The sequence below is a fragment of the Lissotriton helveticus genome, chromosome 8, assembly GCF_964261635.1.
Source record: "Lissotriton helveticus chromosome 8, aLisHel1.1, whole genome shotgun sequence".
In the NCBI taxonomy this organism is placed as follows: Eukaryota; Metazoa; Chordata; class Amphibia; order Caudata; family Salamandridae; genus Lissotriton; species Lissotriton helveticus.
Genome location: NC_136069.1, coordinates 1,642,208,712 through 1,642,224,329, shown reverse-complemented (window position 1 = coordinate 1,642,224,329; position 15,618 = coordinate 1,642,208,712).

Sequence of the window (15,618 nt, the reverse complement as noted above, 5' to 3'; positions counted from 1 at the left end):
CGCAGATAAACCTTGCTATTATCAAGGTTTATCGGAAATACGATAAAAAACGACCGCAATGCATTAATATCGCTGAAAACTCAGCGATATTCATGCATTACCGAGCTAATGCTCTTAGCCATGTTATCCACCTCCCATTGGATAACATGGCTAAGAACTGCTCAGGGCAGGTGGTAGCTTTTAGAGATATTCGCCCTTATCTCGAATATTTCCAAAAGTTAATAATAGGAGATAGCGATGTTAGCGACTGTTTCCAGTCTCTAACATCTTGGCATGCCCACTTTGCATGTCATTAGTGATAAATATCACTCACATGCAAAGTGGGGCCCAAGATGGTCGCTATCTTCTACTAGCCGTCGCTAACTGGTGTTAGCAACAGCTAGGTAATACACATATAATTTTATCTCCGCGAAGCGGAGCGCTGTTACAGATATATATCTTGTTTCTGAACGTTAATTTCTCAAAATGCACTGAAGCACATATATTGAGACCTAGCAAAGGCACATCGGGCTACCAGTCCCTACAATTTTGCCAAGTTTCGTGCAAATCCATTCAGCTGTTCGATCCTACCGAGAGACAAGATGGCGGCCGCTACGGACTGTTTGGAATGTTTACAGACACCGGAGAGCCAATCAGCTTCGCTTCGCAAAGCTCCGTAACGCGAAAAGTACGCGAAGCGGTGCGCTGTTACAGATATATACCTTTTTTTGAACGTTAATTTCTCAAAATCCACTGGAGCACATATATTGAGATCTAGCAAAGGCACATCGGGCTACCAGTCCCTACAATTTTGCCAAGTTTCGTGCAAATCCATTCAGCTGTTCGATTATTATTATTTTTATTTTTTTTTGCCCCGCGGGGCCCTTTTAAAACCTCCACATCAAACCTAGGGGGTGAGCGACAATGTACTATGCCCCCTTATGGTCATTTGCCCCTTCGCTTTGGCCTCCTCTTGTCTCTCGATCCTACCGAGAGACAAGATGGCGGCCGCTACGGACTGTTTGGAATGTTGACAGACGCCGGAGAACCAATCAGCTTCGCTTCACAAAGCTCCGTTGCACGAAAAGTCCGCGAACCAGAGCGCTGCCCGGTCCGCTGTTACAGATATATATCTTTTTTTAAACGTTAATTTCTCAAAATCCACTGGAGCACATATATTGAGACCTTCAAAAGGCACATCGGGCTACCAGTCCCTACAATTTTGCCAAGTTTCATGCAAATCCATTCAGCCGTTCGGGCTAAAAGTGAGGCCAACCGCCCTATGGAAATTAACATGGGAAAAACGCGTTTTGGGACCCCCCTTTTTTCTCGGCCCCCCCTTGACGAACCCCCCCCAAATTTTCAAGGGCTGCTCAGAAACAGAATGTGCCATTTTCCTGAAAATTTCAGCCAATTCCGTCCACAAACGCCAAAGTTATTAGACATAGAATTTTCAAAAAACCCATAGAGAAAAAATCCTAACTATATATACCTACTGGCGACCGCCAGTAGGTAATGTATATATATATATCTTTAAACGAAAGAGGCGGCACAACCGGATACTTTGAGAAGCGTTTAATTTAACGTTTCACCCCATCAACGCCAGACAAGGCTTTGATCACGGACAGTAAGTCCCTCTACTGTTTCCATATTTATACTAGCACATATTAGCCATTAAGTGGCATTATGGGATATTATGGGATATGTAGTTTGGAACATTTCATTAATATTAAAAGAAAAAGAAAGACAAGTGCGCTTTACTTTACAGTCACATAGTATGTGGCGTTGAATGTTAATTCACATTGGAGTTATTTTCATTGTTAATTTTTCAGATTCTCTTAGTATTGGGTTGGTACCCCATTCCAGTTTGGAAGTTCCTTGGCACATTTATTCCAGATGTGTATAAAGTTCTTCTCCAAAATTAATGCCTCTTGGGCTCTTGGTTCGTAATCTGATTATGAGGCTTGATTCCATTTGACGCAAATGTCTCCCCCTCTTTCCATCTTTGGCAACATTCTGATCCCATAGAATGTCATTGCTCTCCAATCTCCATTTTGGCATGTACTGATGTGTTTGGCAGTTGCATATAGCATGTTCAAGTTCTTCACTGCACGGATATGTTCAAGAATTCTTTTCTTCCGCATGCACGTGGTGCTGCCTATGTATTTCTTTCCACATCTGCACTCTATCATGTACATTACATTCTTTGAGGTGCATGTGATGTACTGCTCGATGTGCATGATTCTCCCATCTGGTTCTTCAATGTTCCTCATGCTTTTTCCGATTTTGCAGGCCTTACAAGATGTACATGGTTGGAATCCTTTCCGTTGTTGTGTCAGCCAATCTGGTTTTTGTTTCATTTGAAAATGGCTTTTCACAGGGAGATCTTGTAGAGATGTATTTTTTCTATAGGTTATTAAAGGTTGTTTTCCAGCAATTTCTCCTATATCAGGGTCCCCTGATATTAGGTACCAATAGTTCCTCATTTTTTTGCGATATTACCACTTTCTTTGCTATAGATAGTGATGAATCTGGGGGGGATCTTTGTCCTGAGTGATTTTCAGTTTCAGTTTCTCTATGAGGGTTTCCGCCCTCGTCTTCTGGTCCGCTTTTTCTTGCAGGTATTTAGGACACGTTGTCTGTACCCTCTCGATTTTTTGATTTCAGCATCATCTTCCTTAGAACAATTTCTCTTCAATCGTATGAACTCACCATACGGGATGCTGTTTAACAGGACTTTAGGGTGGAAGCTGGTGCCGTGAGGTACATTGTTGGTGGACCTTTTCTTTCGGAACAGAGTTGACTCAATTTTGCCTTCAGATATATAGATTTTGGTGTCGGGAAAAACTATTTGTTTTTTGTTTGTTGAACATGTGAACTGTAGTCCAATTTCATTATTATTCAACCTGGAGAAGTATTCTCTGAATTGTGGGTCGGTTCTGTTCCAGATCAAAAATAGGTCATCAATGTAATGTAACCATAAAATAATGCGATCCAAATCAATCTGATTGTTACTGTCCCATGCGATCGTCTTTTCCCACCAGCCCATGGTGATATTAGCGTAGTTGGGGGAAAATGAAATCCCCATGTCGGTTCCGCATTCTTGTTTATAGATCTCGTTGTTGAAAAGAAAGACGTTGTTTATTAGGCACATGTCAATAATTTTTAGAAGCATTGTCGTATGTTCCAATTCTGGGATATTGCGTTGTTTCAGAAAGTGTTGGCATGCCTTCAGTTCTATGTCGTGTCTTATAGAAGTATATAGGGATACAACGTCTATTGTTACTAGCAAATACCCTGGGTCCCAAGTCACATCCGTCAGAATCCTCAGGAAATCCCCTGTATCCTTCAGGTATGAGGGCATAGTTTGAGCAATTGGAGCAAGAAAAGTATCCACATCTTTAGAGACGTTTTCATATAGGGAACTCATGATGAAACGATCGGTCTGCCAGGGGGGTTTATTAAGGTCTTATGAACCTTCGGTAAGAAGTATATATAGGGAGTTGTAGGAAAGTCAGTAGTTAGGAATTTTCTTTCATTGTCGTTAAGCAATCCTTTTGCGTGCCATTTATTTAGATGTTCTTTTAGCTCATTTGTCATTTTTATGATTGGATTGTTCTCGAACTTTGAATAATTCTGTTCTACATTCAACTGTCTCATGGCTTCATTTATGTAATCAGTAGTTTCCATTATAACAATATTGCCCCCTTTGTCGGCGGGTTTTATTGGGATTTTCTCATTGTCCATGAGGGTTTTGATTGCTTTTCGTTCGTCAGTTGTCAAATTTTCCCTGAGTTTATTATTTCTTACTTTCGTTAGTTTGTCCAGTTCTTGAGTCATGGCATCCGAAAATAGATCGAATTTGTTCCCTGGTGAAAGTGTAGGGTAATATCGGGACTTTCTTTTTAGTCCTGCATCTGGTCTTTTATTCGTTTGAATGTTCATTTGTTCCAACATTTGTTCATCTGATATTATATCACCTTCTTGCTCAAACAGGGTCTCAAAGGTACGTCTTAATTCAGGTAAATGTTAAATTGTAGTTGAAGCAGTTTCCTCTTCCGTTGTATCCATGATGTTAAATTGTAGTTGAAGCAGTTTCCTCTTCCATTGTATCCATGATATTAATAGCTTCAATATTAGGTGGCTTGTTGGCGTGTACTTTTGCCAGTTTAAGTTTCCTAATGAACTTGTACATGTCTATCCTGACTTGGGTATAGTCAAAATGTGAGTCTGGGCAGAATGATAGTCCTTTATTTGGCACAATATTTTCTTTGTCTGTTGGTTGATAGTTGGAGAGATTAATGATCAGAATAGTAACTTCCGGTTGCGTAAGAGATACTGTCTTTTTTCGTTTTTATCTGCGAGTTTTTCTGGTGCTGGCGCGGGAGTTTGCTGGTTTTGTGTTTCTCTTCCTCTCCCTCTGCCTTGGTACGTCCTTCTTCCCCTTCCTCCGCCTCTCGTCAAATTCATTTCCAGATTCATTAATCTCACCTCCTCTAAAAAAGACAACTTTTTTGTCTTATTCATGTCTCTTGTTGCTTCATTTTCACTCACATCTGACTCACTGGCACGTGATGCCATCTTTTGCATGGGATAGTTTTTTTTTACATTGTCATAGCGTCTTGCGAATGTTAGAATCCTTCCATGTAGATAGTCTTGCTCATCGCGTTTAAATTTGCACTCTTTGCGTTCTTCAATCTCTTTCTCACAGTGATCTAATCTGGCCTCCATTTCTTTCCTTAATTTTGCAATTTCGACTTGATTGGTTTCTTTCGACAATGTTTCCTCTAAATCTTTAATTTTGAGTGTTATTTCATCAATGTCAATCTTGGCATGTTTAATGAGGATGTGCATCATGTTTAATGAGCATTCAGTATTGTTTTCTACCCATTCATCCAATAGCTCCTCCTTTGTTTCTGGGTGTGTGGGCATTGTGAAAATGTCCACAGGGATGCGTTTCACTTCAATATAGTTCTCAAGTGATATTACTTCCCAACTCTTATTAATTTCTTTCTTATATTGGCGCCCCAATACATTTATTTGCTGTTTGAGCGTTATAGTGTCATTTTCTGGTATTTTCGATTTCCGGTTAGTTTCACCACTCTGCTCGCCTGTTTTAAACATCACAGACGCTTTGGAAGCTCTTTTGGCAGCACGCGCTTCCATCTCAATGTTTATTTGCTTGTCAGCGCACCTTTTTACTTCTGGGGTGAACAAGTTACTCGTTTATTTCAAAGGCGTTTCTCCGGTCTGAGTCTGAGCTTGTATGCCGCCTGTAATGTTTACCTGCGCGGCGTCTCTCTGACAAGCCTGCTCCCAACCGCTTCGATTCCCTGCTCGATGGACAGAAAGAGTTTATGAATTCCCTCACCTCATTGCGGGTCTTCAATCCAGCAGCGCCTCACGGCGTTGTCTTCCGCCCAGCAATTCGAGGGTGATTAATTAGTCGAAGTAGTTTCTTCTGGCACAGGGAATCGGGCGCTCATCCGCGCTTGATACTTTTCGGCAATGTGATCCTTTAGCTTAATGAGAGCGCTCCGCAGCGTGTGCTCGGCCCAGGGGTCGGATCCTGACCCAAATTAATGTCTTTAAACGAAAGAGGCGGCACAACCGGATACTTTTAGAAGCCTTTAATTCAACGTTTCACCCCACCAACGCGTTTCAGCCAGACAAGGCTTTGATCACGATCAGTAAGTCCCTCTACTGTTTCCATATTTATACTAGCCCATATTAGGAATTAAGTGTCATTATGGGATATGTAATTTGGAACATTTGAATAAAATTAAAAGAAAAAGAAAGACAAATGCGCTTTACTTTACAGTCATATAGTATGTGGTGTTGAATGTTAATTCACATTGGCAGAGTTATTTTCATTGTTAAACGTCGTAGGTTTGGTACCCCTGTTTACTAAGAGAATCTGTAAACAGGGGTACCAAACCCACGACGTAAAGCTCACTTGTCTTTCTTTTTCTTTTAATTTTAATCAAATGTTCCAAACTACATATCCCATAATGCCACTTATGGCAGAAAAACAAACGTGTAGAATGCAAAAAGGGAGCAGGGTAGAAACACCCTGACACCCTAGGCCTGCTCAGGGGGTCCCACACGGACCCCCAAGGCCCCAAAATTTCTGTTTTTTTTCAAATTACCCCCCGTGGGGACCAAATCCCGGGGGCATAGTGAAAAAGAAGTGTGGGGGGCAACCCCCCCACACACTGCCCCTGGGACCGCCCCCCCCCCCCTTTTGGCAAAGCGACGCAGCCCCCTGGCGCATACTGGAGGTTCCAAGGGGAATTGGTTCCCCCTCTGTAAATGCGCCAGGGGGCTCTGTTGCAGAGAGGTGTAAAAAGGGGCGTGACCTCATTACACCTCTCTGCATTGCAGTCCCCTGGCGCATACTGGAGGTTCCTGGTGGGCTAGTTGGCCCCCATGGAGCCCCAGTATGCAAGGGGAATTAGTTCTTCCTCTGCAAACGCGCCCAGGGGCTGCATTGCAGAGAGGTGTAAAAGGGGCGTGGCCTCATTACACCTCTCTGCAACGTAGGCTAGTTGGTCCCCAGGGACCCCCAGTATGTAAGGGGACTTAATCCCCCAACTTAGAACACTCTACAGGGCGCGTTAGCATAGTGGTGAAGGTAGGGGGCAAGGCTCGAGGTGATATGAGTGCAAACATGCCCTGAGGCGCGTTTTAAGTTGGGGAATTAATTCCTGTTCAATCCAGAGGTCCCCTAGGGGGCAACTAGTCCAACAGGTATCTCCAGTAAGCGCCACTGAGCTGTGTTGCAGAATGTTGAAAAAGGGGGCGTGCCCTTTGAACACCTCTCTACAACACAGCTGCCTGGCACATACTGGAGGTACCTGGTGGGCTAGTTGGCTCACAGGGGACCTCAGGATTGAAGAGGAATTAATTCTCCAATCTAGCTCACTACTATTCCTGACAAGTAAATTTAACTGTACTTACCAGTAACTTGAATTTCCTTCCATAGAATATCATTGCCTTCTATATAAAATATATATAAATTATATTACATTAAAAAAATATATAGTACAATTTAAATATTTTTTAAAATATTTTTTTCAATTTATATTAAAAATATGTAATGTAATTCACTCATAGAAAACCATTGAATTTCCCCTGTTATAGTTAGGTGTACTAACTGTACCTCTCGCGCCCGCAATCCACTGATGATGATGTCACATATTACATCATTCATGACATGGTCAGTGACATCACTGATGACATCACTGATGACATCTCAAATGACATTACTGATGACATCACTGATGACATCATCCAGTGAATTTGGTTTGGTTCAACATTTAAATTTGTATTATATACATAGCAATCTGCATTGAAGAATGAGTGTCTTGATGGAGGATTTAGTAGCAGGTTGATTGCCTGTTTACTAATTTATAGTGTCTCACTAAATATATTGGATAGTGACTAAACTGTGTGAATATCTGCATTACTTTCTCAGTTGTTGTGTAAACTGCTGCACCATTTGGTTACTAGCTACGTGAAAGTCTATATTAGTTATTGATTAGTTAACTGATTATTTGTATGGAAGAGTGAATGTATGTGGTTCGGTGGGGGGTGTGACTGGCCAAAGATCTGTCAATAATTGATTCAGTATGTATATGATGTTAAGACTACATGTTATAATAGTTGTTTGGGTGAGTGATGTGTATTCAGATGTGATGATGAGCAAATATATTTCTCAATGGTACATGTCCTACAAACTAGAATACCAAAGGGCAGTGTATGTGACATTTGTTGTATATAAATAAGTATACATAAGACTCAGTGATTGCATTAGTAACTATATGGATACCTGTATACTTGTAATAGTGATTTTATTACACACTAAGTATGAGTTACTATCTTTATGAATAAATGAAGTGGTGTTTGTATAAGTGTGTGGCTGAGTAAATATAAGTATGATCCATTATTTGCATAAGTGAGTAGGATGACTGCCTAAGTAAATAGGATGTGTGCTGGTGTGTAATGTCAATATAGGTGTATAAGTATATTTGATAGTGTTCTATTGATCAGCATGTATGAGTGAATCAGTCTTGATTTATTTAAACCAGAGACAATTGTACTCAGATTTTGTTAAAGTTTGAACAGTAGGAAATTCAACCTTCATTTATTTAATACAGAGACAATTACGGACAGCATTCAAGTTAGCCTTGATTTATGAAAGGCAGAGACAATTTTGTTAATGGAAGCCACAAAAAAATATCCTCAATGTCTGTACTAAGTACTGCCTTCAAATGTACACTGCGATCAACAGAGTTTACCACTTGATACCACAAGTGCATCAGCACCACAGACAACATTGAATTCATTCTCGATTTATTTAAGGCAGAGACAATTCTACTGTGTCATCAGATTTTGTTAACGTATATTACAAAAAAGCATTTCTCGATGTTTCTGTGGACTACTGCCATAATGTACTCTGGGGACAGCAGGGTTCACAACTTGAATTCAGCTTTCCATCTACACTATGGACAGTAGGGAATTCAGCCTTGATTTATGTAACGCAGAGACAATTCTACTGTATGTGTTCAGATTTTTTTACATAAGTCACAAAAATCATTCCTCGATATCTGTGCTGACAACTGCCTTAGAACTATATTGTGAGGGCTCACGATTCAGGTGGAATGGCAATTGAACATGATGCATTCCAATAGCCAAGAGACATTGTACCAGTGTTATCCGCCCGAACCACGAATCATCGCAGGGTGCACTCACGTTGAGTTCTTCAGGTACCACTAACTCACTGCACCACAAGTCATCTCTCCGTGGCCTTATTAAGACAGAATTCATTAGGCAAAAAACATTGCTGCCAATGCGGCCTGCCCGGACTACGCATCATCGCAGGGTACATACACGCTCAGTGCCAAAGGTACCAGTAACTCACTGCACCCTAATTCATCGAAACATGGCCTTCTTCAAGCAGAATTCAATAGAGAAAAGACATTGGCCAGAATGCGGCCCCCCCTTTATCACTCATTATCGCAGGGTACGCACTAGCTCAGCGCCAAAGGTACTACTAACTCAGTGCACCAAAAATCATCGCCACGTGACCGTATTGAGTCAAATGTCTTATTTGGAATAAAATATATCATAGTTTTTGGAGATCGCCTGTAACTTACTCCTGTGAAAGTACAACCAATATTTATTAGAAAACTTGATTTTAAAGACTTTACTACCAGTGCCTCCTGCTCGGGGCACGCATCTTCGCATGCTCCACAGAACTTAGTTGCTTTAGGTGCCACTAACTCTTTGCACTACTTATCATCACTGCCTGCACACACACTAAATTACCAATACTAAACAATGCCACATGGTTGTGTGATCTTGCTAACCGCTGCCTCCTGCCTACACTGCGGTCATCAGAGCTCAAAATTAATTACACTGTTAATTTAATATTTGCAGACTACAATACCAAACTAAGTATAACATTTATCAAAACATATACAATATTCCTTTATTTCGCTTACTTTAATAACTTTTTTATATCACACAGGGCCCGATGTAGGTAAATCCCATTTACCGATTTTGAAATACCGAATTTGACCGAATCGGTATTTCAAAATCGGTAAATGGGATGTAGGTCCCAACATCTGGATTCGTTACCGAATCCTTAACAATTCTTTAATTACCGATTCGGTAAATACCGAATCGGTAATGCCCATTCATTCCTATGGGCTTTGAAGCCCATAGGAATGATTAGGCATTACCGATTCGGTATTTACCGAATCGGTAATTAAAGAATTCACAAGGGTGCAGGGGGTGTCACTTTGACACCCTCTAGCACCCCCAAAACGGGCATGTGTGCAATGTGGCACACAGACATGCCCTAAGGGCACGTCTGTCTGTCACATGGCACATGTGTACATGCACAGATGTGCATGTACACAGGAATCGGTTTTTTACCATGGATTTGTATTCCATGGTAAAATACCGATTCTGTAAGCCATGTGCTGATGGAACATAGGCTACCTACATTGCATTTTCGGTAATTTTTCCGAATCGTTATCATTACCGAATCGGTACATATTACCGAATCGGTAAATTTACCGATTCGGTAATGATAACGAATCGGTAAAATTACCGAAAATGTGCCCCTACATCTCGATAGCCCTTTACCGATTGGAAACGGCCGAAAATCGGTATTTTCGGCCGATTCCGATCGGTAAAGGGCTACCTACATGGGGCCCACAAAGATTTACTTGAATAATAAATTTCACGCTGCAAGTGCAAAGGTATACTAAATGATAGTCTACACTGTGGATAGCATTGGTCACAATTTGAACCTCACTTTTTCTTAATTGGAAACCTGAATTTCTTTTTTAGAGACAAAAATGGCAACACCACTGGAAGAATCATCTGATTCTGATAATTTTGTTGCTGAAGAATTCATAACTATCGATAGCACTTTTTTTCCCTCAAAGTACATATTGTCCAGTATGCAACAGTTAATTCTTTGAGTGCAGCCTGTTCAGACCACGCATCATCGCAGGGTGAGCACACGCTAAACACCAGACATACCACTAACTCAGTACACCATAAATATTCACTATGAGCCTTTATTAAGGCAAAATTCAGTAGTCAAAAGACATTATCCCCAGTGCGGCCTATCCGGATCACGCATTAACGCAGGTTACATATATGCTCAGTCCCAAAGTTACTACTAACTCAGTGCACCATAATTCATCACCACATAGCCATATTGCGGCAGAATTGAACTGATTCTTCATTCATTAAGTATATCACCCATCACACCCTACACAATATCCCTTTAGTATGCTTCCTTCAATTTTTTTTATATCACTTATAGATTTAGTTGAATAATAAAATGCACGCTGCATACATGTTCGATCTTCCACTTCCACTATAAATGCATATGGTGCACTCCACCCTAAGATTTACACTGCGGACAGCAGGGTTTAAAACTTGAATTCACCTTTGCATCTACACTATATACAGTAGGAAATTCAACCTTGATTTATTTAATGCAGAGACAATTATACTGTATGTATTCAGATTTTGTGAAACAAATTCAAAAAAAGCATTGTTCTATAACTGTACTGACTACTAGTTTCCATGTACACTGTGCACAGCAGGGTTCACAACTTGAATTTACCTTTTCATCTACACTACAGACAACATTAAACTCAGCCTCGATTTATTTAAAGCAGAGAAAAAATAGTGTAGTTGCGCTGCTAGTATGCGCAAGCACCTTCAATCGTTGCATTCTGTAAACTATGATAACAAAGAATGTAGAAAATTGCACCAAAATGTACTTCCACCACCGGCAATACTAAGCACCTCTGGGATATCACCTTCAACATCCCCACTGGACATACATCCCCATTTTGAGAAAGTTAGAATACACTACGTGAAATGCAATTGTTTAATTTGTTATGTGGGGCAATCAGTAGACCTAGTTTGCAGAGCAATAGATAACCATTGATGCTAGTTCCCCCCCTCAAAGTTTATATAGTCCAGTATGCAACAGTGAATGATTACAGTACAGCCCGTTCAGACCACGCATCATCGCAGGGTGAGCACACGATAAACACCAGACGTACCACTAACTCAGTACGCTGTAAATAATCACCATGTGCCCTTGTTAAGGCAAAATTCAATACTCAAAACACATTTTTACCAGAACGGTCTGCCTGGACCACTCATCATCGCAGGCTCCACACAAACGGCCCCTACCTCAGTGCACCACAACTCATGAACCCTTTACGATAGAATCTTCTGTGTATTATTTCACCTACAATGCTCCTACCTTTGTACAGTAGAAGTCATAAACATTTTATGATTGAATATCTGTATATGATATCATGATTACTATTATACTTGTTACCAACAACAGTGTAATAAAATGGAGTTGAGCACAAGTGCCCGTACCCACTTCAACTATCTATCTGTGTCTGTGTATTTATTGTTTGTAAAATGCTGCTCATCCACCCTACCACATTATATTGTGCTATAAATAGCATATGCAACCATCTTACCTGTGACAGTAAGTGTGGGCTATTCCTCCTTTTTTTTAAACATTTTTTAGCATATTTATATAGCGCAAAATCAACCAAAAACTATATCAGCAAATTACATGAGCACCGTATTTACAATAAATTTTCAGGCATGCGTACATTACATCATTACTCTACAATAGCACGATGTGGATGCAATTCCGAGCCTCGAACACTGATTTCCAGCACCAAGTTCTACAGTGTACCTGATTAACCACATAGTATATATATTAGCTGCCCTTCATGTACCAAAAACTACAACTGAAACCGTAACAGCCCTGTATTACTACAGCTACAACACTCCACTGAATGTACAACAAACATTCATAATCGCAGAAATGTGTCATGTCCACCATCTTTTATGTGTGCAACTATGAACGAATATAGAAGTCAGTGATACCCCGTACCTTCCATGTTGGCCAAGTTGTGGAACTTTACAGATATGATGACACATTTGCTTTTAAGACCCGGGTGACGTCAGCACTACAAAACGGACACCCGAATCACTTGATTTCTCATATAACTCACGACAGGACTAACCCTGGGCGAAGAACTACGCTCCGTTCGCGGAGCTTGCGGAGTTTCGGCAACTCCGCGTACTACGGAGAACGCGAAGCTGACGATTACTCCGCGATCCGGTGCGTAGCGTAGTTCTCGCGCGCTGAATAACATTATCGCGTGCGCGGCAATGGCTTACCTTGGTTCTGCGTTCGCTTTTACCTGGTCGCGTGTGCCACCATGTTTGGAAACACTCTCGCACAATCCCGTGCGACTGTGCGAACGCGATAACGTCATTTGGATGCGCGATAGCGTCATAAGGATGCGCGAGGATGCTTGTTGGTAAGATCGAGTTGCCGAACACGCAGAAACTGCATTCTTGCACAGAATAACTCGCGAGCATGTTAAAACTATAATAAATTACCATTTTGGTTAGCAAGAAAATGAAAAAAAAACTTAAAGTTGTACCTTTGGCTGTATTTTTTGGGGCGAAGGAGCCCTCTTTTTGTTTCTACTCTTGTTTTGAAGAGTAAGGAGGAAGGAGGAAGGGCCCTTGAGTTTACAACTTCCTGTTCCTGTCCACCAGGCTCCTCCCAGTGCTTTGTCCATGTGGTGCTCACTTTCCTTTGGATTTTGAGCTGGAAGGATCACTTTCTGTGTGTGTTGGCTGCGTTACTGTTTGTGTAATGTATGAGTGAGTATGATGTAGACTTGTGTTTGTTTGATTTGAGTTTTTTTAACTACAGTATTCAATCCTGGCATTAAATTATTGATGGAGGCCTGTACTTTTATGAGGTCCCAACTTGTATTTTTTTTTTATTTCATCCAGGCTACATAGAGAGGTACCCATGGGTCCAATCATGTTTCTGTAGTCTGTGTTTAAATTTTTATTCCACTTTGTAAACAAACATCATGGATGGCATTGGATAATGTTCATTATGCAATAGCAATGTCTGTTGTGGAATTTCTGTTTGTGGAATTTAAAATGTTTTTATTTTTTAAGCCAATAGCTGAGCCTAGTACTCCATGTAGTTAGTGTGTAGGCATGCTTGAGTTCATTGTATTAACTGTCTGTGGTTGGCCTGGCCATGTGTTGGCGGCCATTTTATGTTTCCAGCCACTTTGCTCTTGCCATAGGCCTCCAACCTTGTGGCCTACTCTGCCAGTAGGCCAGAGGTACTACTCATAGGGTCAGGAAAGTTAATCAACTGTTTTTGTGGTGTACCCTTAATTTGAAAATCATGGATGGCTTGGATTGATGTAGAAAATCTTATTTTTATGTGTGGGGTATTTCAGGTTTTGGGTGTGTTTAAATACTCTGTCAATTTCTGCCATTAGGTAACCCTAGGAATACAGCTTGGGTAGTTTTGGTAACTTCGCACAGTGTGAGAACGTGACCTTACATTTTTTGTCTTGTTCGCGCACTCAATGTACTTGCTCGGGAACGCGAAAACGACGTTTTATTCCATTCGCGCTGCCGAACACGCCGAAAATGTTTAATGTGTTTCTTGTGCTACAAAAAGTCCTCATTTATGTTGTCATTTGGTTGTAGTTTTCTCTTTTTGGAGCATGGACCACTTCCATTTTCTGTCCTCTATGTAATGATTTCTTGTTTATGGGTGGGGTGACCAATTTGGGCGGTGGTGGTGTGTCCATTTTGTGAAGCAAAGCATTGTCCCTTTGCCATAGGCATTATTGTCTGTCTTCTCTTTCTTTTCATGTTGTTGTTGGTGGCCAGGCCATGTGGTGGCGGCCATTTTGTGTATGCTTCCTTTGTGATTTTGCCATGTTGTTGTTGGTGGCCAGGCCATGTGGTGGAGGCCATTTTGTGTATACATTAAAATTTTCCATGTTGTTGTTGGTGGCCAGGCCCTATGGTGGCGGCCATTTTGTGTATGCTTCCTTTGTGATTTTGCCATGTTGTTGTTGGTGGCCAGGCCATGTGGTGGAGGCCATTTTGTGTATACATCCTTTGTGAATTTTCCATGTTGTTGTTGGTGGCCAGGCCCTATGGTGGCGGCCATTTTGTGTGTCCTTCCTTTGTGCTTTTGCCATAGGCATCCAAGGTTTTTGACTATTCTGGCAGTGGGGCAGAGTTACTACTACTCATAGCCATAGGTGCATTAAAGTTAATCAACTCTTGACACGCGACATTACATTTTTTGTCTTGTTCGCGCGCTCAATGTACTTGCTCGGGAACGCGATAACGACGTTTTATTCCATTCGCGCTGCTGAACACGCCGATTTTGCATTCTCGCGAACAATATGTCCCGAGTTGCATAAAAGTTTCTCGAAAATGTTGCATGTGTTTCTTGTGCACCCAAAAAAACTGAAGTTGTCATTTGGTTGTAGTTTTTGGAGCCTGGAACAATTCCTGTGTCTGTCTTCTGGTTTGTGGGTGGGCTGACCACGTGGGCAGCGGTGCAGCTACTTTGTGAAGCAAAACAAAGCATTGTTCCTTTCCCATAGGCATTTATTGTCTGTCTTCTCTTTTCTCTTTCTTTTCATGTTGCTGGGGGTGGCAAGGCCATGTGGTGGCGGCCATTTTGTAGGTACTTCCTTTGTGCATTTATCATGGGCCTCCCAGCTTTTGGTCTGATCTGACAGTAGGCCAGAGTCCCAGAGGTAGTAGTTAGCGGGGGTGCTGCCTTTATGTAGCTGTTTTCATTCGGTGTATGCAATTAACATCATTAGGGCATGTGTGTATGGCATTGCATTCCAAAATGTGTTGTCTGGGCAGGGGTTTTGTATGTGTTTTTGCGGTGTAGGTTTACAACCTCTGTCTTAGTCATGGGGTATTTTTATTCCTTGCATTAACCTGTCATGTGCAGCAGGCATCCTCCTTTTTCTGTCCATATTGGTATATATAGGCCTGCTTGACTTTATTGGTTCTTTCTGGACTTCATGTGGCTTGGAGCTGTGGTGCTGGACTGGTAGTATTAGTCTTCTGTTTTGTCTTTTATACATTGGCCTGTGTGTCTTTCAATTGTTCATGTTGCCTTACTGCTTGTTTGACTGATGTTGTTCTGCCTTCTTTGCTTGTAGGTGCACAAAAAAAGACTGAGGAGGTGCTGGTTGTTTTTTCATC